General features: G+C 36.6%; 1 protein-coding gene across 1 annotated transcript in view; it reads left to right on the top strand.

Moving 5' to 3' along the window:
* The window catches only part of LRRTM4 (leucine rich repeat transmembrane neuronal 4), a 905,361-nt gene that overhangs the window by 234,922 nt on the left and 644,697 nt on the right, over window positions 1-25,742 (top strand). The window lies entirely within an intron of this gene.

Raw genomic sequence — 25,742 nt, 5'->3', positions numbered from 1 at the left:
GGGGGCCTTAGAAAGCCTCACTACGAACAAAGCTAGTGGAGGTGATGGAATTCCAGTTGAGCTATTTCAAATCCTGAAAGATGATGCTATGATAGTGCTACATTGAATATGCCAGCAAATTTGGAAAACTCAGCAGTGGCCACAGGACTGGAAAGTTCAGTTTTCATTCCAGTCTCAAAGAAAGGCAATCCCAAAAAATGCTCAAACTACCACACAATTGCACTCATCTAATACACGCTAGTAAAGTAATGCTCAAAATTCTCCAAGTCAGGCTTCAGCAATACGTGAACCGTGAACTTTCAGATATTCAAGCTGGTTTTAAAAAAGGCAGAAGAACCAGAGATCAAATTACCAATGTCCGCTGGATCATCAAAAAATCGAAAGAGTTCCAGAAAAATATCTATTTCTTCTTTATTGACTCTGTTAAATCCTTTGACCGTGTGGATCACAATAAACTGTGAAAAATTCTGAAGGAGATGGGCATACCAGACCACCTGACCTGCCTCTTGAGAAACCTGTATGCAGGTCAGGAAGCAACAGTTAGAACTGGACATGGAACAATAGACTATTTACAAATAGGAAAAGGAGTACTTCAAGGCTGTATATTGTCACCTTGCTTATTTAACTTATATGCAGAGTACATCATGAGAAACGCTGGGCTGGAAGAAGCACAAGCTGGAATTAAGATTGCTGGGAGAAATATCAATAACCTCAGATATGCAGATGACACCACCCTTACGGCAGAAAGTGAAGAGGAACTAAAAAGCCTCTTGATGAAAGTGAAAGAGGAGAGTCAAAAAGTTGGTTTAAAGCTCAACATTCAGAAAACTAAGATCATGGCATCTGGTCCCATCACTTCATGGGAAACAGATGGGGAAACAGTGGAAACCTTGTCAGACTTATTTATTTATTTGCCTCCAAAATACTACAGATGGTGATTACAGCCATGAAATTAAAAGACACTCCTTGGAAGGAAAGATGCGACCAACCTAGATAGCATATTAAAAAACAGAGACATTACTTTGCCAACAAAGATCTGTCTAGTCAAAGCTATGGTTTTTCCAGTGGTCATGTATGGATGTGAGAGTTGGACAGTGAAGAAAGTGAGCACCAAAGAATTGATGCTTTTGAACTGTGGTGTTTGAGAAAACTCTTGAGAGTCCCTTGGACTGCAAGGAGATCCAACCAGTCCATCCTAAAGGAGATCAGTCCTGGATGTTCATTGCAAAGACTGATGCTGAAGCTGAAACTCCAATACTTTGGCCACCTTATGCGAAGAGTTGAGTCATTGGTAAAGACCCCGATTCTGGGAGGGATTGGGGGCAGGAGGAGAAGGGGAGAACAGAGGATGAGATGGTTGGATGGCATTACAAACTCGATGGACATGAATTTGAGTAAACTCCGGGAGCTGGTGATGGACAGGGAGGCCTGGCATGCTGTAGTTCATGGGGTCGCAAAGAGCTGGACACAACTAAGCAACTGAACTGAACTGATAGCTTTATCAATATATCAAGTTTATTTACCTTTCTTTCTTTCTTTCTTTCTTTCTTTCTTTTTTTTTTTTAAATGTATTTGGCTACACTGTGCTTTAGTTGTACCCCACAGGATCTCTGTTGCCACATGTGAGCTCTCGTTCTCCAATCAGGGACTGAATCCCAGGCCCCCTGTAGTGAGAGTACAGAAACTTAAACACTGGACCATGAGGAGAGTCCCTCTTGATCCTTTCAAACAAACAACTTTTAGTTTGATTGATTTTTAATATTTTTGTCTTTATTTTCTGAGCTTGATATTATTTCCTTCCTTATCATATTTGAGTTTTGTTTATTCTTCTATTTCTAGTTCCTATAGGGCTTCCTTCATAGCTCAGTTGGTAAAGAATCCACCTGCAATGCAGGAGACCCCGGTTTGATTACTGGGTTGGGAAGATCTGCTAGAGATGGGATAGGCTACCCATCCCAGAATGTTTAGGCTTCCCTTGTGCTCACCTGGTAAAGAGTCTGCCTACAATGTGGGAGACCTGGGTTCGATCCCTGGGTTGGGACGATCCCCTGGAGACAGGAAAGGCTACCCGCTCCAGTATTTTGGCCTGGAGAATTCCATGGGGTGTAAAATCCATGGGGTTGCAAAAAGTCAGACATAATTGAGCGACTTGCACTTTCACTAACTCTAGGTGTAAAGTTAGAGTATTTTTTCTTGTTCCTTAAAGTATTTCTATAAACTCTCTTTTAGAACTGCTTTTTGCTGCATCCCATAGATTTGGAAAGTTGTGTGTCCAATTTCAGTCACCTCAAACTATTTTTCAATTTTCTCTTTGGTTTCTTCATTGACTTACTGTTTTTGTTTTTAAGTAGTATGATGTTTACTTTCCACTTATTTGTATTTTTTTTCTTTAATTAATTTCTAGCTTCATATCCTTGTGGTCTCAAAAAAATGTTTGATATGGTTAGAGTCTTTCTAAATTCACTGAGACTTGTTTTGTGGTCTGGTATGCTATATATCCTGAAAAAGTTCCATGTACACTTGAAATAAGTACTATTTTGGGATAGAATGTTCTGTGGATATCTTTCTAAGTGGTAGATCCACTCCTTTCACTATATATTTGCTTTTACCAATGGGATTATTTCCTTCACTTATATTTTGAATTTCTTCTTATGGGTTTTTTCTTTTTTGCAAAATAAAAAGAAATTTAAATGTCTCATGAGGCTGGTTTGGCAGTGATGAATTCTTTTATCTTTTGCCTATCTGGAAACCTCTACCTATCTTTCAACTGTAAATGATAACTTGCTGGGATAGATATTCTTGATTTTTGTTTTTGTTTTTCCTTTCAGTAATTTAAATATAATACATATTTAAATACATATATATTTGAATATTATCAAATATATAAATTATCAAATATATATCAAACTGATCCTTGCTGGTTTACACTTTCTGCTTGAAAAATCAGTTGATAGTTTTATGGGGATTTCCTTGTAAGTGATTTATATTTCTTTGATTGCCTTTAAAAATATCTCATTATTTTCAAATTTTACTATTTTTTCATTGCATGTTTTGGTGTGCATCTCTCTAAGTTCATCTTGTTTGGGACTGTGATTCCTGGACCTGAATATCTGTTATCTTTCCCAAGTTAGCCTGTAGGAGAACATGCCAACCCACTTCAGTATTCTTGCCTGGAGAATTCCATTGATAGAGGAGCATGGTTTAGGGAAGTTCTACACCATTATTTCATCAAATATATTTCTACCCTTTTTTCTTTAAACTCTCTTCTTATTTTATGACTCCTAAATGTTAGTGTGCCTAGGTGTTATTTCTTTACTTTAATTTATTTTTTCAATTATTATAAATGTTAGTGTGCCTAGGTGTTATTTCTTTAATTTTTTTTCAATTATTTTCTTTTTTCACTTATGTCTGGGTGATTTCCATTGTTTTGTCTTCCAGATAACTTGAAATATTTGAAAGAAAACAAGCCTTAAAGGATAAAAATAAATAATAGAATAATAAAATAATTGGATGAGAATATAAATATTTTTACTACCTCATGCAAGTGTGCACGCTGAGTTGTGTCCAACTTTTCACAACCCCATGAACTGTAGCCCACCAGTCCCCTCTGCCCATGGAATTTCCCCAACTAGAATACTGGAATGGGTTGCCTTTTCCTCCTCCAGGGCATCTTCCCAACCCAGGGATCTAACCCATATCTCCTGCATCTTCTGCACTGTCCACTGAGCCACCTGGGAATCCTGCAAGTTGTCATTATCTCTATCTATACAATTAAAAAAAAGATATGTGGATATCATACATGGATGGATATCATGTATGTATGTTTGGGCTTCCCAGTTAGCACTAGTGGTAAAGGACCAGCCTGCCAGTGTAAGGGACGCTGGTTCAATCCCTGGGTCGGAAAGATACCATGGAGGAGGGCGTGGCAACCCATTCCAGTTCATGCCTGGAGAATCCCATTGAAGGAGGAGCCTGGCAGGTTACAGTCCATGGAGTCACTAAGAGTTGAACACGACTGAAGCCACAGCATACATGCACACATATAGATGTTTATTACAGTTTTGGGGCTTCCCTGGTGGCTCAGATGGTGAAGCCTCTGCCTGCAATGCGGGAGACCCGGGTTCGATCCCTGGGTCAGGAAGATCCCCTGGAGAAGGAAATGGCAACCCACTTCAGTACTCTTGCCTGGAAAATTCCATGGACGGAGGAGCCTGCTAGGTTACAGTCCGTGGGGTAGCAAAGAGTCGGGCACGACTGAGCGACTTCACTCACTCACTCATATGAAATAATGAAAAAGTTGAAACAACTTGAATATCTAAGAACAGGAAATGCACTGTATGTATTATGACTTACCCATATAGAAGATAACTACTTAGTCTTCAGACTAAGCAATCTAGAAATTATAAACATTAAAAAATGTTTAAAAATACACGGTGAGCAGCAAAGTATATACACATTTTTATTTTTTCAGAGGAAAAAAGAAAAACCTTTGAAAAATATGGATTAAAAATTAATATCTATTAACTGAAGATGGTACAGTCATTTCTTCTTTCATCTTTAAGTTCTCTAGTTTTAAGTTTTGCATTTTCTAATGTAACCATGGCTTCCCTTGTGGCTCAGTGGTAAAGAATATGCCTGCAATGCAGGAGACAAAGGTTCCATCCCTGGGTTGGGAAGATCCCCTGGAGAAGGAAGCAGCAACACATTCCAGAATTCTTTACCTGGAAATCCCATGGTAGAAGAGCCTGGCAGTCTACAGTCCATGGGGCTGCAAAAGAGTTGTACATAATTTAGTGACTAAACAACAAAAACAGCAATGCTTTAGCTTTTTCTATACTTTTACAATGTTACTACAATGCTTTTACAATGTTACTATACCTAATATATATATATATATATATATATATATATATATATACTGCAATATAAATACAAGCATTTTAAATAAAAGATTTTAATTCCTTTTTTAACATCTATGTAAAACCAGTACTTAAAATTTTTAAAGCATTTTATATTGCTTACCTTAAATGTTGTAAAATTCAAATTCACAGAATAAAATTAGTTGTAAAATTTAATCACTTAAATCTATTAATAAGAATGGGCTTCCCTGGTAGCTCAGCTGGTAAAGAATCGACCTGCAATGCAGTAGACTTGGGTTCAGTCCCTGGTTTGGGAATATCCCCTGGAGAAGGGAATGGCTACCTACTCCAGTATTCTGGCCTGGAGAATTCCATGGAATTCCATGGGGTCACAAAGAGTCGGAAATGACTGAGTGACTTTCACTTTCACTTTTTCATTAATAAGAATATGTATAAAAATTAGTTATAGCTATTTATTTTGTGTGCTTAATGCTAGCAATTAGCCTCTTTGTTAAAAAGTGTGCAATTGGCTTCCTAATCTGTGTGTTCTTATTTCTCTGTCAATCAACTTTCACTGAAAAGGCATTTGTAATATCTTGCACTAAGGAATAATGATAACAACAACAACAACTATAAAAAAACCTCAGGGTTTTTTGTTTGGTTTTCTTTTCCTTAACGCCTTGAAGTTTCCTTTTATAGCCAGGTTGCTATAAAATCTTATCCTGGTTTGGAGGATGCAATTGTTGCAAGGCTTAAGGGATCTCTGTATTGTCACATTTAGATCAATAACTCATGTTAAAATATAACTCTATTAAGCAGGGAGAAATCTGGCCTCTTCTCAAATGTAAACACATAGAACAATCAGAGCTTCTGATCACGTCTAGTTTCAAGCAATTTCTTGGGAAAGTATTCTAAATAAGGTGGGTCCTGCATAACATTAATTGCAATTCCTGGAGTTTCCAAAATGATTCAAGGGTGCCTCAGACCACTTAATAATTATCAGAATACATTGTCTTCACTCTGTTAGGTCACTGAGAGAGAGCTTGAATTACTCTTCATCGCAGTCAAATGTAGGAAACTGACACATTTTCTGCTGACCATCTGGTGAACTGTGCATCAGATCAGCAATATGAGTTCACTCTTAAAATTTAATTGTTATTCAAACATTGGTAAAGAGAACTAAACGAATAGCTTTAAACTGTTATTTCATAAAGAAAGGTCAGTTTCAGCAACAAGAGGAAAGTGAACAGCTTCTTACGAATGTTAAACAGAGGACAAGAAAAGTTGTTCTGTAATAATAGAATCTTCCCTCATTCCCAAATGATGTTCATGTGATTGACTAAGAATTATGACATGCACCTCGATCCTTCATTTCTCATTTTAACTTGCACTGTCACATATTTTAAATATGTAATAAAGGTGACTTTGTTAATAAAATTATGCAAAATGAAACAAAGAGGATACTTAGAGGAATGTAGGCAAGAAATAGCAACTGTTCCTAAATGCACTTTATAGTAATTCTTATTTTGTATTTTTGCAAATGTGAACTACACACACTCATAAAGGAATTCTATTGTTTTATTTATAGTTTTTCACATTTTTTCTTTCTTGTTGCTGTTTTGAGGTAGTATGATCCTCTTTTTGTTCTAGTTTTTTTTGTTTATTTGTTTGTTTCTGCCTCTTCATTGCTCACATTAAACACCAAATACTGTGGTCTGAGTTGATAACTCAATATGAATCCTTCTATATTTTCCTCTGTATAGTCATCATGTGTATATGTGTGTGAGTGCAAACCCATAACATAAATGCACATATATGAGTTTGTCATTCATTCATAAAAGTATATTTTTTTGTATCTTGCTTTTATCATTCAAATATGTGCCATAGAAATGTTTGCAAGTCATTTGGTGTATTTCTACATATCCTTAAAAATTCCATGGTACAGATGTAGCACAAGGTCATTAGCCAGCTGACTACTGAGGAGAACTCAATTTGTTTTAATTCTTTTACAATTAATTATACTGCAATAAATACTTCAATAAATATAGTTACACTTATATCATTAAATATAATTGACATTTCCAAGAAATAGAATATTGGATTTGGAATATCTTGTCAAAGAAAATATGTATTTCTGAATTTTATAGATTTTGACCACTTGATATCAAAAAGCACTGTAGCAATTCATATTTTCACCAGCAAAGATTCTTGTTTGCTTGTTAACTTTTACATTTTTAGTGAAAAATCTCAAAATGAAATTTTACTGTAATGAAATAAGTTTACACACTGCATATTCTTGAGTAGTGGTGAGTCTGAACATTGTCACATATGATTTTGGATATTTTGTAGTCATTCTCTGCTGGCTGGTAGAATTAAATCTTTCCAACTCTATCCTTTGTACCTTTAATTCATCTATGGTATTTCCACAAGCTATCTTAATCTTTTTGTAATTAAATATACCTCAATTTCTTTCAGAGTTGTAGATTTCAAGTCTTTGTATTCCCTTAAAGATGGATTATGCATATAATTTCAGAGAAATCTTAAAGAATTTTTTGCATTTAAATATTTATTTAGTCCAAATTATTTTATTTTCTCAAATTCATTCTCTGAAACCTTAGCGCTATCAAATTCTCTGTGAGAAAATTTTATGAGGGGGGAAAAAAAAAATGAAGCTTCTGAAGTTAAGGTCTCCATTCTTGAAGAGTCTGAATATAGTTCTAGGGGCATAATTGGCAATTTATTATTGTATGTGGTGTAACACAGGAGAATAGTTTTATACTTTATTAAATATCCAGCTTTCTTGATGACAGTAAACACCTTGTTTACATACTGAGTTGGAATACTATGCTATCATATACATTGGAATTTTATTTTTGTGAATTTCTTATTTTACTCCATTGACTTTTTTTTTACAGTTTCCATATACATTTGCAATAAATTTATATATTTTTTAACACCTCGTAAAGTATGTCCCCTTTTGCCATTATTATTTATCAAAAAATATCATTCTTTTTCATGCATTTATTCTTTCTTTTAAACTTTAAGGTCTTATCTCCACACCATCTCCCACCCCAAAACAACAAAAAGATCATCAACAACGAAAATGTCACAAGTCTTCTGCTTCCATAATTATTTTAAATGTACAGTAAATCTTGAGAAAAAAAGCCTCTGTTTGAAAACAAAGCATCACTTTCATTTGTTGTTCTTTATGTTTAGAGTTTCCTTCACTCTTTCTTCTGGACTGTTCTTACAAAATACACTCATGAGCACTTTCTAGGTGATATTGCAGTTATGAACAGAAAATCTTTTTTTTTCTTTTTATTTCTATCTGATTTTTCAGGTAATTGCTGATGGGATAGAGAAGAGCTAGGGTTTTATTTTTTAATGTATTTACCTTGTATGGAGCCAACATACAAAAGTCGATTATTAATTTTAATGGCTTTTCACTAGTCTCTCATATTATAAACATAAATAGGGTATTGTCTCTACTTTTATGATGTTATTTCATTTTCTTATTGCATTCACTAGATCCTCTAAAATATTATTGATTTTAAAAATGGAGTTAGTTAGTATCCCTGTCCACTTCCTCATATTACTGAAAATGCTTTTAAGTGGTTTGACATTTATAATCACGTTTGCTGTCAGTTTTAATGGTCTTTTATTTTTGTCATTTTCAGAGTTTTTATTTTAAGCGGCTGCTCTACTTTATCAAATGCCTTTCCATTTATTTTTTCATTAATGTATGAATGTGAGATTATATTGATAGATTTTTTTTTAACTAACCACCTCTGCATTCATGTAATGCAATCTACTTTAAAATAATCTTTTTATATTAATGTCTTCTACTTGCCATTATTTTAGTATAGTTTTTGTAACTATGTTCATAAAGTTTTATCTGTAGGTGTTTATTTTTTAATTTCAAAATACATGCTCATTAAAGATATTTTAAAATTGCTTACAAAAAAAGCATACAATCAAAAATATATAATCTCACTAACAGAAATAAAGGCTTTAACATAATGTTTTTCTATTTTTTCAGAAAATATTCTTTAAATTTTGACATTCTGTTTTGTATACTTGTAAACTGTGTTTCACTTAGCTAAAAATTTCTTTCTGTGACATCGCATACGTGTCTATTTTTCATTTGATGATTGACTTTATGTTCTATTATGATTTTATGAAAGCATTCTAAACTCTTCCATTTGATTGGACATCTATTAGATTTTTCCAGTTTTCTTCTCTCGTGAGTAATACTGCTAAGTTGAATTGTCAGGTCAAAAAGTGCATTCATTTAAACATTTAAATAGTTTGTGCCTATTTTTTGCCCCCCAGGCAGTATATGAGAGAGCAGTATTCTCTGAAACATAACAGCGAAGGAGACTGTACATATGTTTGTGTATATTCTGCATTTCATAAATGATTTTTCAATGGTCATTCATATATTTATCAAGTATTTATTAAGTACCAGATAGGTGACAAGGTATTGTTTGGGTATCATTAATTATATGTAACACATGAACCGTGAACTTCCAGATGTTCAAGCTGGTTTTAGAAAAGGCAGAGGAACCAGAGATCAAATTGGCAACATCTGCTGGATCATTGAAAAAGCAAAAGAGTTCCAGAAAATCATACATTTCTGTTTTATTGACTATGCCAAAGGCTTTGACTATGTGGATAACAATAAACTGTAGAAAATTCTGAAAGAGATGGGCATACCAGACCACCTGATCTGCCTCTTGAGAAACCTGTATGCAGGTCAGGAAGCAACAGTTAGAACTGGACATGGAACAGCAGACTGGTTCCAAATAGGAAAAGGAGTACGTCAAGGATGTATACTGTCACCCTGCTTATTTAAGGTATATGCAGAATACATCATGAGAAATGCTAGGCTGGAAGAAGCACAAGCTGGAATGAAGATTTTCAGGAGAAATATCAATAACCTCAGATATGACACCACTCTTATGGAAGAAAGTGAAGAAGAACTAAAAAGCCTCTTGAAGAAAGTGAAAGAGGAGAGGGAAAAAGTTGACTTAAAGCTCAACATTCAGAAAACTAAGATCATGGCATCTGGTCCCATCACTTCATGGCAAATAGATGGGGAAACAGTGGACACCATGTCAGACTTTATTTTTTGAGGCTCCAAAATCACTGCAGATGGTGACTGCAGTCATGAAATTAAAAGACACTTACTCCTTGGAAGGAACGTTATGACCAACCTAGATAGCGTATTAAAAAACACAGACATCACTTTGCCAACAAAGGTCCGTCTGGTCAAGACTATGGTTTTTCCAGTGGTCATGTATGGATATGAGAGTTGGACTGTGAAGAAAACTGAGTGCCAAAGAATTGATGCTTTTGAACTGTGGTGTTGGAGAAGACTCTTGAGAGTCCCTTGGACTGCAAGGAGATCCAACCAGTTCATCCTAAAGGAGATCAGTCCTGGGTATTCATTGGAAGGACTGACGCTGAAGCTGAAACTTCAGTACTTTGGCCACCTCCTGTGAAGAGTTGACTCACTGGAAAAGACCCTGATTCTGGATGGGATTGGAGGCAGAAGGAGAAGGGGACGACAGAGGATGAGACGGCTGGATGGCATCACTGACTCAATGGACATGAATTTGAGTGAACTCTGAGAGCTGGTGGTGGACAGGGAGGCCTGGCGTGCTGCAATTCACGGGTTCACAAAGAGTCGGGCAGACTGAGCAACTGTACTGATAGGTAGCTAAATGTAGATCCAATAGATATAATATTTGGCTATAGATATACATGCAGGTGGCACTAGTGGTAAAGAATCCACCTGCCAATGCAGGGGATGTAAGAGACGTGGGTTCAACCCCTGGAATGGGAAGATGACTGAGAAAATGAAATGGCACCCCACTCCAGTATTCTTGCCTGGAAAATACCACGGTCAGAGGAGCCTTGTGGGCTACAGTCCAAGGGGTAGCAAAGAGTCAGACACACTTGAGCGCCTGAGCATACCTGACATCAGTACAGATGCAGGCACCATCTCGATCATGTTTTAGATCAATGCTACCAAACTGTGGTCTGTAAATAATTATGGGTACACAAACATAAACTTAGATAAAACATTTAGAACATTTTCTAGAAATTTAACAGAGAAATTTTGTTTCTTGAATTTAAATATAAGAGATGTGGGCTTATATATATATATATATTTAATTTTTTATAATTATCTTCATTATATTTTATAAAACTATATTCATGATTGATTAAAAAACAGCTAATCTCTTACAATAGGTAGCTTAAGAAACAATATTGCAGTAAATTGTATATTTTTCCTATTGTAGTTACAAAAATCGACACAAAAATAATACAAAACACACATAGAAGTAAATCCACATGAAAGTCATGTAAATAAATAAATACTTTTCTATAGCAAGGAATAATTTCTGCTAATATTTTTATGAAAGTAATGTTCCAGATCCTGGCAGGAAATGCCTAGTGTTAAAATGAGCTCATTATTGACAGAATTTAAGAAATATACTAGTTACAAAAACTTAAGGTTAATGACAAGAGAAGCTGAAAAACTCCAGTCCTGGGACTCCAGGACTGGAAGCCATCATATCTCCTGAGTGTGAACAGGAGACAGCTGTTACTTGAAGTCTGTAAATTCTGATATGGGATTTAACCACTTGACAGGAATTACATATGGCCTTTGGTCAGGGGATGTAACCACTATCAAATGGTAGTGGTTCTTCTCTTCAAGAAGAGAGCTGAGGAATAACCAATTTCAACCTTCTCCCTCTTTTCCAACTTTGTCAATAGCTTACATTGGTGCAACTGATTGGAAGCCAGGGTTCAGGGGAGCCCATTGATGTAGTTCTAGGGCAGGGAGAAGATGGTGGAGAGTGAATCTGTAGAACAGAGTGAAAAATATAGCATCTAATGCACTTGATTTGTGTTATTTGGGGTACTATACAAGTAGAGAAATATATAAATAATGTTTAGAATATATTATCAAAATGTCTTCATATTCCGTATCTAATTTTTCTGTTATGGTGATTATTTCCTTTTAAGTAATATATTTCTCAGCATCATTTTGATAGCTGATTGTATTTTTTAATTTTTTTTAATAGGAGGCTAATTACTTTACAATATTGTGGAGGGTTTTGCCATACATTCACATGAATCAGCCATGGATGTACATGTGTCCCCATCCTAACACTCCCTCCTATCTCCCTCCCCATCCCATCCCTCAGGGTCATCCCAGTGCACTAGCCCTGAGCACTCTGTCTCATGCATTGAAACTGAACTGGCGATCTATTTCACATATGATAGCATACATGTTTCAGTGTTATTCTCTCAAGTCATCCCACTGTCGCCTTCTCCCACAGAGTCCAAAAGTCTGTTCTTTACATCTGTGTCTCTTTTGCTGTCTCGCATATAGGGTCATCGTTACCATCTTTCTAAATTCCATATATATGCATTAGTATACTGTACTGGTGTTTTTCTTTCTGACTTACTTCACTCTGTATAATAGGCTCCAGTTTCATCCACCTCATTAGAACTGATTCAAATGCATTCTTTTTAATAGCTGAGCAATATTCCATTGTGTATATGTACCACAGTTTTCTTATCCATTTGTCTGCCGATGGACATCTAGGTTGCTTCCATGTCCTGGCTAATGTAAACAGTGCTGTGATGAACATTGTGGTACACGTGTCTCTTTCAGTTCTGGTTTCCTCTGTGTGTTTGCCCAGCAGTGGGATTGCTGGATCGTATGGCAGTTCTATTTCCAGTGTTTTAAGAAATCTCCATACTGTTCTCCATAGTGGCTGTACTAGTTTGCATTCCCGCCAACAGTGTAAGAGGGTTCCTTTTTCTCTGCACCCTCTCCAGCAATGATTCTTTGTAGACTTTTTGATAGCAGCCATTCTGACCAGTGTGAGATGGCACCTCATTGTGATTTTAATTTGCATTTCTCTGATAATGAGTGATGTTGAGCATCTTTTCATGTGTTTGTTAACCATCTGTATGTCTTCTTTGAAGAAATGTCTGTTTAGTTCTTTGGCCCATTTTTAAATTTAGTCTCTTATTTTTCTGGAATTGAGCTGCAGGAGTTGCTTTCATATTTTTTGAGATGAATTCTTTGTCAGTTGCTTAATTTGCTATTATTTTCTCCTATTGTGAAGGTTGTCTTTTCATCTTGCTTATAGTTTCCTTCATTGTGCAAAAGCTCTTAAGTTTAATTATGTCCCATTTGTTTATTTTTGCTTTTATTTCCATCACTCTGGGAGGTAGGTCATAGAGGATCCTGCTATGACTTACACCAGAGAGTGTTTTGCCTATGTTTTCCTCTAGGAGTTTTATAGTTTCTGGTCTTACATTTAGATCTTTAATCCATTTTGAGTTTATTTTTGTGTATGGTGTTAGAAAGTGTTCTAATTTCATTCTTTTACAAGTAGTTGACCAGTAGTTTTCCCAGAGAAAACTGGTTTTCCCAATCTCTTTTGCTAAAGAGATTGTCTTTTCTCCATTATATATTATTGTTTCCTTTGTCAAAGATAAGGTGTCCCTAGGTGTGTGGATATATCTCTGGGATTTCTATTTTGTTCCATTGATCTATGTTTCTTTCTTTTTGCCAGTACCATACTGTCTTGATGACTTTAGCTTTGTAGTATAGCCTGAAGTCAGGCAGGTTGATTCCTCCAGTTCCATTCTTCTTTCTCAAGATTGCTTTGGCTATTTGAGGTTTTTTGTATTCCCATATTTGAGAAATTATTTCCCAAATTGTGAAATTATTTGTTCTGGTTCTCTGAAAAATACCAATGATAGCTTGATAGGGATTGCATTGAATCTATAGGTTGCTTTGGGTAGTATACTCATTGTTTTAAATTAACCAAGGCTAGATTTATGACCCAGGATGTGATCTATCCTGGAGAAGTTTCCATGTGCACTTGAGAAAAAGGTGAAATCCATTGTTTTGGGGTGAAATATCCTATAGATATAAGTTAGGTCTAACCTGTCCATTGTATCAATTAAAATTTGTGTTTCCTTGTTAATTTGCTGTTTAGTTGATCTATCTATAGGTATAAGTGGGGTATTAAAGTCTCCCAATATTATTGTGTTACTGTTAATTTCTTCTTTCATACTTGTTAGCATTTGCCTTACATATTGCAGTGCTCCTATGTTGGGTGCATATATATTTATAATTGTTATATCTTCTTCTTGGATTGATCCTTTGATCATATGTAGTGTCCTTCTTTGTCTCTTTTCACGGACTTTATTTCAAATTTTGTTTTATCTGATATGAGTCTTGTTACTCCTGCTTTCTTTTGGTCTCAATTTTCATGAAATATCTTTTTCCAGCCCTTCACTTTCAATCTGTTTGTGCCCCTAGGTTTGAGGTGGGTCTCTTGTAGACAGCATATATAGGGGTCTTGTTTTTGTATCCATTCAGCCAGTCTTTGTCTTTTGGTTGGGGCATTCAACCCATTTACATTTAAGGTAATTATTGACAAGTATGATCCCATTGCCATTTACTTTGTTGTTTTGAGTTTGAGTTTATATGCCTTTTGTGTATTTCCTGTCTGGAGAAGATCCTTTAGCATTTGTTGACAACCTGGTTTGGTGGTTCTGAATTCTCTGAGCTTTTGCTTGTCTGTAAGGCTTTTGATTTCTCCTTCATATTTGAATGAGATCCTTGCTGGGTACAGTAATCTGGGTTGTAGGTTTTTCTCTTTCATCACTTCAAGTATGTCCTGCCATTCCATTCTGTCTTGAAGAGATTCTATTGAAAGATCAGCTGTTATCTTTATGGGGATCCCCTTATGAGTTATTTGTTGTTTCTCCCTTGCTGCTTTCAATATTTATTTTTTTGTGTTTGATCTTCATTAATTTGATTAATATGTATCTTGGGGCATTTCACCTTGGGTTTATCCTGTTTGGGACTCTCTGGGTTTCTTGGACTTGGGTGACTATTTCCTTCCCCATTTTAAGGAAGTTGCAACTATTATCTCCTCAAGTATTTTCTCATGGCCTTTCTTTTTGTCTTCTTCTTCTGGGACTCCTATGATTCAAATGTTTGGGCATTTAATATTGTCCCAGAGGTCTCTGAAGTTGGCCTCATTTCAGTTAATTCTTTTTTTTCTTTTTTCCTCTCTGCTTCATTTATTTCCACCATTCTATTTTCCACCTCACTTATCCTCTCTTCTGCCTCAGTTATTCTACTGTTGGTTCCCTCCAGAGTGTTTTTGATCTTGGCTATTACATTATTATTAACTGATGCATTTTTATTTCTTCTAGGTCCTTGTTAAACTTTTCTTGAATCTTCTCAATCCTTTTATCCAGACTATTTATCTGTAACTCCATTTTGTTTTCAAGATTTTGGCTCATTTTTACTATCATTATTATGAATTCTTTTTCAGGTAGACTCCGTATCTCCTCTTTTGTTTGATTTGGTGGGCATTTATCATGTTCCTTTACCTGCTGAATATTTCTCTGCCTTTCCATCTTGTTTAGGTTGCTGTGTTTGGGGTGGTCTTTCTGTATGCTGGAAGTTTGTGGTTTCTCTTTATTGTGGAGGTTGCTCCCTGTGGGTGGGGTTGGATGAGTGACTTGTCAAGGTTTCCTGGTTAGGGAAGCTTGTGTTTATGTTCTGGTGGGTGGAGCTGGATCTCTTCTTTCTGGAGTGCAATGAAGTGTCCAGTAGCAAGTTTTGAGGTGTCTATGGGTTTGGTGTGATTTTTGGCCACCTGTATTTTTGTGTTCAGGGTTATGTTCCTATTAGCTTGGTATGTCTTGCTCTGAAACTTGTTGGCTCTTGGGTGAAGCTTGGTTTCAGTGAAGGCATGGAGGCTTTTGGATGAGCCAATATTATTGGTTGATTAATATTCCCTGGAGTTAGGAGTTTTCTGTTGTTCTCAAGTTTTGGATTTAAGCCTCCTGCCCCTGACTTTCATTCTTATCCATACAGTAGCCTCAAGACTTCTCCATCCATACAGCACTGATGATAAAACATCTAGGTTAGTGGTGAAAAGATTCTCCACAGTGGGGGACACCCAGAGAGATTCACAGAGTTACATGGAGAAGGGAAAAGGGAGGAGGGAGATAGAGGTGACCAGGAGGAGAAGAGGAGGAATCAAAAGGGGAGAGTGCAATCTAGCTGGTAATCAATTCCCTATTTGCTCTCCACAGTCTGGAACAATCAGAGAGGTTCACAGAGTTCCATAGAGAAGAGAAAAGGGAGGAAGGATATAGAGGTGACCAGGAAGAAAGGAGGAGGAGTCCAAAGGAGAGAGACCAATCTAGCCTGTGATCAGTTCCCTAAGTGTTCTCCACAGCCTGGAACACCCAAAGAGATTCACAGTTAAATAGAGAAGAGAAGGGGGAATGAGGAGATAGAGGTGACATGGGGGAAAAAAAGGAGAGCCAAAAGGGGAGAGAGCAGTCAAGCCAGTAATGTCACTCTTAAGTAAAAAATGGGTACCGAAGATTGGATTCTTAAAGGTACAGAATTGATTAAAGATTAAAAATCTAGAGTAGAGGTTAGACTCTTAAAAATGCAATATTAAAAACATCACAAAAGTTATATATATATATATATATATATATGAAATTTGCTTTAAAAATAGGGTCTTTTTTTTTTTTTTTTTGCAAGGTAATAGTAGGTTTTAACAATGAAAATTAAGGAAGTAATAAAGAACTTAAAAATAAAATTAAAAGTTAAAAAATGATAATAATAAAATATATCTAGAAATGTCTCTGGAGCTGTTGAGGGCAGTGTGGGGTCAGTTTCGTTTCAGATAGTTCCTTTTTCCAGCTTATATTTCTTCTCAAGTCGATAGGTCCCTTCCAATGTAGCCAATGCTAGCTACAGGGTTTTAATCTGTTGCTCCTGTCACTTCCAAAGCGGTTCCCTCTTGTTTATTTTGGCTTCCACTGTTAGCAAGTCTCTTCAGTATCTAACTTCCACCCTGACACAGGGGGCAAAGGTGGTCATTTTAGGCTCACTTGCTCAGTCGTGCTGCCGGGAGGGAGGAGCACTGCAGACACACGTCACTGGCGTGTGTGGGGAGCGCTCGCAGTGTCTGGGTCACACTGGGTTTGCCCCCGCTCAAGGCGTGTGTGCTTTCCCCGTCTACACTGCTCAGGTTCCTGGTTACTCTGCCGGGAACTGTCTAAGCTGGGCATTGAGTTGCGTGTACTTCCCAGGTCTAAGCCGCTCAGCTTCAGGTTCTCGGGTACTCCACAAAGGCGCAGACTCGGTTGGGCCTGCGTTCTGTGCCCTTCCCAGGTCCGAGCAGCTCAGGTGACCAGGTGCTTGGCGAGCGCACTCCCCCAGGTGAGGCTGTGCATCTTATCATTTCCCCTGTCCCAGTCGCTTGGTTTCCTGGGTGCGCAGCGGAAGTGCCGTCTCAGGTGTGCCGTGTGTCTCCTCTGGGGAGCTGATCTCTGGCTGCAACCCTCCTGGCAGATGTCAACCGTCCAGGATCCCAGGAAGATTTGGTTAGCAACTGGGAATCTGCTCGCAGTTTGGTAGAGGATGCTGTCTCTCGGGCCGAGTTTGCCCCTCTCCCTCTGGCTCTGGCTGTCGCCCACCTGCCTCCCTACCTCCAGTGGGGGATGGGCCAGTCTGCTGCAAGCTAGCTCTCTTCTGTTATTTGCTCAGTCCTTTGTTCTGCTTCCCTGGTGGCTCAGATGGTAAAGCGTCTGCCTACAATGCAGGAGACCTGGGTTCAATCCCTGGGTCATGAAGATATCCTGGAGAAGGAAATGGCAACCCACTCCAGTACTCCTTTCTGGAAAATCCCATGGACGGAGGGAGACTGTTAGGCTGCAGTCCATGGGTTCGCAGAGAGTTGGACATGACTGAGCGACTCCACTTGTTCTGTCAGCAGGCTGGCAGTGCCTTAGGTTAGAGCTTTTTTGTGGGAAAGTTCTCTCTCTGTCATTCCTCTTTTTTTCCTCTCTCTGGCTATCCCACAGTTTGGGTTGCTATATCACATTAGCTCCCACAGGGCATTCAGGCCTGGTCCCTAACTTAAACAGTGCAGCCCGCACCTCCCTGTTCATCCCCCACTCGCTGGTGGTGGATGCGAACGTCTGGGCTACTTCTCCACTGAGAGTTTCAGTTAGGCGCATAATCTCTGGGGTTTATTTATTTATTTCCTCCCAGTTATGTTGCCCTCTGAGATTCCAAAACTCCCCACAGACCTGCCAGTGAAAGGGTTTTCTGGGGTTTGGAAACTTCTCTTTTACAACTCTCTCTGGGACAGATCTTCATCCCTAATTCTTTTGCCTCTCTTTTTATCTTTTATATTTTGTCCTATCTCCTTTCAAAGACAATGGGCTGCCTTTCTGGGTGCCTGGTGTCCTCAGCCAGCATTCAGAAGTTGTTTTGTGATATTTGTTCAGCGTTCAAATGATATTTCTATAAATTTGTAGGGGAGAAAGTGATCTCCCCATCCTATTCCTCTGCCATCTTAAGACCGCCCTGATTGTATTATTATTATTTAATCAATTTAAATTAAATTTGTTTAATCTCATTGAATTATTCAATATTATGAGTAAATCTACAGTTGAAAACTCCATAGCTATTTTTTTATCTCCATTGATGATTGTTTTGTAATTTGATTTCCGGAAATAGAGTTCTTCTACCTTTTTGAAATGTTTAAGGCTTATAATAAATTTTCCAAGGCCTATTGTACCAATTTAAAATTCCTACTACAACATAAATGCATCTGTTTTATGCATTCAATTGCTCACGTCCACAGGTAAGTACACAGACTCCTCCACACAGGCATACTCCTACTTACACTTGTACATGTCTATCTCTGTCATTTTGTTAGGCATACTTCTCATACTTCTTAAATTTATATTCATTTGATAGTAGATTGGATTTTTCATATCATATTAGCTGTTGTTATTTCCTGTGACTAGACCTAACATGATTTAACCATTTTTTAATTTGAGTATCAATTTTTTAAAAAATCAGTTGTCAAGAACTCTTTGTAACTTATGGTTAATTAAAGCTTACAAATCCATGTGATTTTCAAAATTTCTCATCAGGCATAATTTGCTTGCATTTTTTTTTCTTTGCATTCATTTTTCACAAAATACTTTTTCTTTCAAATCTATATATTTTTTCTAACACAATTTTTGCCTGTGTATAACTTGAAGAATACATCATGCAAAATGCTGAGCTGGATGAAGCACAAGCTGGAATCAAGATTGCCGGGAGAAATATCAGTAAGATGCAGAGGTCACCACCCTTATGGCAGAAAGTGTAGAGGAACTAAAGAGCCTCTTGATGAAGGTGAAAGAGGAGAATGAAAAAGCTGGCTTCAAACTCAACATTCAAAAAACTAAGATCATGGTATCCGGTCCCATCACTTCATGGCAAATAGATGGGGAAACAAGGGGAACAGTTTTTACAGACAGACTATTTTTTGGGATCCCAAATCTCTGCAGTTGGTGACTGTAGCCATGAAATTAAAAGACGTTTGATCCTTGGAAGAAAAGCTATGACAAACCTAGACAGCCTATTTAAAGCAGAGACATTGCTTTGTCAGTAAAGGTCCATTTAGTCAAAGCTATGGTTTATCCAGTAGTCATGTGTGGATGTGAGAGTTGGACCATAAGGAAAGTTAAGCACTAAAGAATTGATACTTTTGCACTGTGGTGTTGGAGAAGACACTTGACAATCCCTTGGACAGCAAGGAGACCCAACCAGTCAATCCTAAAGGAAATCAGTCCTGAACATTCATTGGGAGGACTGATGCTGAAGCTGTAACTCCAATACTTTGGCCCACTGATGTGAAGATCTGACTCATTGGAAAAGATCACGATGCTGAGAAAGATTGAAGGCAGGAGCAGATGACAGACGATGAGATGGTTGGATGGCATCACCGACTGGATGGACATGAGTTTGAGCAAGCTCCCAGAGTTGGTGATGGACAGGGAAGCCTGGCATAATGCAGTTTATGGGGTCTCAAAGAGTCAGACACGACTGAGGGACTGAACTGTCTGAAACTTGAAAGAGCTTTCCCAGTGGCTCAACACTAAAGAATCCGCCTGCAATGCAGGAGACAAAGATGGTGTGGGTTTCATCCCTGCATCAGGAAGATCTCCTCGAGGAGGGTATGGCAACTCACTCCAGTATTTTTGCCTGGAGAATTCCATGGACAGAGGAGCCTGGTAGGCTACAGTCCATAGGTTTGCAAAGAGTTGGATATGACTGAAGTGACTTAGAATGGATGCACATAAACTTGAAAATATATAAACAATTTTTTCTCATATTCAAAATTTTTTCAAAATTTTAGTAAAGCTGTCTTTTCTGTTTTACCACTCTGTGAATTTTAACATGTGATTAGATCCAGGTAACTACTGTCGTAATTGAGATATAAAACAGCTCTATCACCACACCTAGCACTATTCCTTCGTACTCAAACTACTCTGTGCCTAGCAGCTAGGAACTAATCTGTTCTCTGTTCCTTAATTTGCCATTTTCACAATGTACTAGAAAGAAATCATCATTAAATAACCCTTTGAGAATGGTTTCTTTTACTCAGCATAATACTGTTGAGATCTGCATAGGCTGTTGAGTGTAACTGTAGCTCATTCCTTTTTATTGATGAGTAGTTCACTATACAAAAGCACCAGATTTTATCCATTCAGGAAAGGGCATTTGCGTTTTTGGCTATCAATGTAACTTCTATAAGCATAGTGTATATTTATTGTGTGAGTGTAGGCTTTAATCTCTATGGTAAATAACTAGTAATGACATTGCAAAATCATAATGTAAATATATATCTAACTTTAGAAGAAAATGCCAAACTTTTTTCCATAGTAGCTCTATCACATAGCATTCTTATCAATAATGTTTGTCTTTATGGTTGCTGCTCATCCTCATCAACAAATGGCATTGTCAGAGCATTTTTGTCATCTTTGTTTCATTCTAGTTGTTATATGGTGATATCTCATGATATTTTGATATTTGAGTTTGCGTTGTCCTGTGGATTGTCTTTTTCTTGTCTTATCAATGAATTTCTCAGAGAAAATGCAATTAATTTCATAAAGGCTGACTTACTAGTTTAAAAATATGTTCACACTGCCTGTTTTTCTTTTTAATTAATATGATTGTGCAAGTTATATTTAGTATAGTTATTAGAATGTTTGGATTTTACTTTCTGTTTTCTCCTCTTTTTCTCTATTTTACAACTCTTTTCTGTTCCTTTTTTTCTTTGAATTGTCAGCATGTTTTTATTATTTTATTTAGTTTTTATTGAATGTTTTACTAGTTGTATGATGTTCTAGGGATTACTCTAAAGCACAGATTTCTTTGAGTTAATACTGTTTGGGAGTCTCTGAGCTTCTTAAATTTGTAAACTCATCATTTTCACAGAGTTTGGAGGTTTTCTCCACCACATTCTTCTTTTCTTCTTGTAGTATAATAATATCAATATTACACTTTTAGTATTTATTGTCCCACAAGTTCCTAGTGCTTATGTTCATTTTAATTGTCAATTATTCTCCTCCCTATTATTAGTATTGGATAATCTCTATTGCTATATTTTCAGGTTCACTCACACTTTCCTATGTAAGTGCCATTCTCCTATGAAACTCAATCAATAAGTTTTCATTTTAAAACTTGCCTTTACTTGTCCTCTATTTATCTGCCAAGATTTGGTGTGTCTCAATTAATTTGAGGTACTCATTCTTACCTTTTTGGTTCTTTATAGTCTGTCAAATAATTTCATTATCTGTGTAGCTCAGAATTAATTGGTATCTGTTCATTGTATTTTTATTATGACATATGCTATGCTATGCTATGTATTTAAAATGATTCATTATGAAATATAGGGTTTTTTCAGGTGGCTAAGTGGTAAAGAATCCACCTTCAGTACAGGAGATGCAGGAGACACGGGTTCAATCCCTGGTTCAGGAAGATCTTCCGGACAAGGAAAAGACAAACCATTCCAATATTCTTGCCTGTAAAATCACATGTACAGAGGAGCCTGGTGGGATACAGTCCATAGGGTTGCAGAGTTGGACAGGACTAAGTGACAGAGCAGACATTATGATATATGGGGGCTTCCCCACTAGCTCAGGGGATAAAGAATCTGCCTGAGATTCAGGAGACACTCCACTCCAGTATTCTTGCCTAAAAAATCCCATGGACAGAGGAGCCTGGAAGGCTATACTCCAGTGGGTTTCAAAGAATCAGACATGACTGAGTGATAAACACTCATTATTATATATGTGTTTGGTATGTAGGATAATTTTGGTTTGTATCCCGAATAGTTTGAATATTATGCTGTGGAACACTAGATACTGTTTATATGATATAGAGCATATTTTTGTTTGCTTCTTCACTTGCTTGTTTTAGAATACTTGTGTGAATATCGCTTAATGGCCAGAAAGGCACAAATTTTAAAATTCACTTATTTATTTTGTATCCAGTTTTCCCATGCCTTTTTCTAGCCATCCCATCTCTCTTTGTATTTTGCTAATACAGTGATCTAATTCCCTAGGAAACTGTATATCAAGAATTTGAATTCCTCAACTCAATCTTCACACAATTTTACCTGCCTAACTTCTCTAATTTCAGATGTCAGTTTTAATAGTCTTTCTTCAGAAAAGCCTTATTTGACATCTTGCATACAGACATATCTCATCTTATTGTGCTTCACAGATACCACATTTTTTGTTTGTTTGTTTGTTTTGTAATTGAAGGTTTGTGGCAAGCCTGCATCAAGCAAGTCTATGGGAGATATTTTTCCAAAAGCACCATTTTCCAAAAGCTCACTTTATGACTGTGTGTAACATTTTGGTAATTCTCCCAATATTTCTAACTTTTTCATTATTATTTTATTTTTATAGCTAATTCTTCAGTCAATAGTCTTCAACGTTATTACTACAAAAAGTTATAACTCATAAGACTCAGATGATTCCTAGCATTTTTTAGCAATTAAATATTTTTAAAAATTAAGACATGTATAATTTTTAGGCATAATACTATTCCACACTTAATTGACCTCAAATATAGTCAAATCTAACTTTTATATGCACTGGGAAATAAAAATATTCATATATTTTACTAAAATATATGAAAAATATTCATATAATTTTATTAAAATATATGAATATGACTGTCTTTATTTCAATTTTTACTTTATTGTATTGGTCTGGAACTTAAGACACAATCACTCTGAGGTATGCTTATATATATATTTATGTCACATTTTTATTATCTCATTGTACTAAAATACAAGGGTTTTATCTCATCATGTGTCTTCACCAATAGGGTAAAAACAGTTTTTCAGCATAAAAACCAGAACATAGTAGGCACATACCTAATAAATTTACTATACATAATTAAAACTTGTTTAATTATTCTATATTTAGAGTACATAATGGTTACAATCATAATATTTTCAACTTTTATTTTTGGGCTTACCAGACATTTCTTGTGAACACCAGGACAAGTTACAGAAGTATTACTAGTCCTATAGGACTAAAATTAGAAATAGAATACAGAATAAAAGATTATTATTACAAGTTTGAGATCTACTGGTCTTAAAAAGTTAAATATACTTTGAATGAAAGCCCATAACTAACTTAAGGGTAAGGAATCTCTAATATTTTAATTCAGTAATATGATTTGCATTATATTCCATGAAATCTTTTAACCTTAGAGCTCAGGAGGCTCTAAAAAGAAGAGCAAAAAGAGGGGCAGGGAAGAGGCGCTTCACAAACAGGAAGAAACAGGAGCAAATGCTCAGAGGCCGAAGGGAGCATGCTTTGCTCATAGAACTGGAACAACAAACAAAAATTCTAGGAGCAATTTATCTTAGGTTTTGAGCATGTGAAGAGGAATTTAGTACAAGAATGGATGTATTTCTCCACCTGGGAATGATGTATTTCTCCATCTGGAGATGATGTATTCCTCCTCCTTAACATCAGCCAGAGGTTAAGGACTGTGTCCTTAGTCTTCACCTCTGCCCCTGTGGCTAAGCAGAGTGTTAGTTATTCACAGGATATTTCTGATTAAATGAACCATTTATAGTCTTGATGATCTATGGGATAGTAAGAGATCTGTATGTACATCATTGTGAATATGAAGAATTTCATTTCATTGGCAGAATACCTGAAATTAGAATTTCAAAATGCTTTATGTCAGGATTTTATGCTGCATGAATGTTCTCTGACTCAGAGGTATTTTATGAGGTTATGTGATATGCACTGTTAAATTTCCTCTCTATACTCTCACCAAATAACTTTTTTCTTTGAACTTCTTTAACTTTGAAATGTAGATCATGCTCCCTGAGCAAGGTCCATATTTTTATTATATTAAGAAACTTGTAGAGTCAAATGCCTTAAAAGAATATTGAAATTGTGAATTATGGAGGCCAAATTAAAATAACTTCTGGTCTCAATAAATGATAAATCAAGGCACTACAAGCACAGTGGCACCATAAATTCTTTTATTTTTCCATTAATTAGAACTCTTGACTCACAATCCAATCCCTACCAATTCTTCCCCAAGTGCAAGCACTCCTCATTTTCTGCATAGGACAATGAAAGTATTTTAAAAGTCAACAACAATCTGTGAAGAGATTTTGTGTGGTTAATTTAGTGTTATTTCAGCATTTAAGTATGCATTTGGTTATTTGAACAGAAATACCTAGCCTTTAATAAGGATTTACAATGTTCCACATAGTGTACTAAACCCTTAGATGTATTGAGTTGTATAATCCTCACAGCAGTCTTATATAGTAGGCTATTTAATAAACCAAATTTTATAGTTGAAGACACCAATTTAGAATGGTTGTTTTGCCCAGTATCTGTGACTTCATAAATTATGGATATATTCCTTTCTGACTCCAAAACCACATTCTTCACCACTGCTCTATGCTTTCACTTCTAACAGTGTATGGCTGAGGGAATATATTTAGCATTTATATTTTAGTAAAAGACAATGCTAAAGAATGCTCAGACTACCACACAATTGCACTTATCTCACATGCTAGTAAAGTAATGCTCAAAATTCTCCAAGCCAGACTTCAATAATACATGAACCATGAACTTTCAGATGTTCAAGCTGGTTTTAGAAAAGGCGGCGGAGTCAGAGATCAAATTGCCAACATCCACTGGATCATCAAAAAAGAAAGAGTTCCAGAAAAACATGTATTTCAGCTTTATTGACTATGCCAAAGCCTTTGACTGTGTGGATCACCACAAACTGTGGAAAATTCTGAAAGAGATGGGAGTCAGTCCACCTGACCTGCCTCTTGAAATATCTGCATGCAGGTCAGGAAGCAACAGTTAGAACTGGACATGGAATAACAGCCTGGTTCCAAATAGGAAAAGGAGTATGTCAAGGCTGTATATTGTCACCCTGCTTATTTAACTTATATGCAGAGTACATCATGAGAAATGCTGGGCTGAATAAAGCACAAGCTGGAATCAAGATTGCTGGGAGAAATATCAATAACCTCTGTTATGCAGATGACACCACCCTTATGGCAGAAAGTGAAGAGGAACTAAAAAGCCTCTTGATGAAAGTGAAAGAGGAGAGTGAAAAAGTTGGCTTAAAGCTCAACATTCAAAAAACTAAGATCATGGCTCCAGTCCATCACCTCATGGAAATAAGTGGGGAAACAATAGAAACAATGAAAGACTTTATTTTCTTGGGCTCCAAAATCACTGCAGATGGTGACTGCAATGAAATTAAAAGACACTTACTCCTTGGTAGGAAAGTTATAACCAACTTAGCATATTAAAAAGCAGAGACGTTACTTTGCCAACAAAGGTCTGCCTTGTCAAGGCTATGGTTTTTCCAGTGGCCATGTATGGATGTGAGAGTTGGACTATAAAGAAAGCTGAGTTCCAAAGAATTGATGCTTTTGAACTGTCATA

The sequence above is a fragment of the Muntiacus reevesi genome, chromosome 3 (assembly GCF_963930625.1).
Source record: "Muntiacus reevesi chromosome 3, mMunRee1.1, whole genome shotgun sequence".
NCBI lineage: Eukaryota > Metazoa > Chordata > Mammalia > Artiodactyla > Cervidae > Muntiacus > Muntiacus reevesi.
Note: the sequence above shows the minus strand (reverse complement) of the source record. Positions and strands in the feature narration are given on the sequence as shown.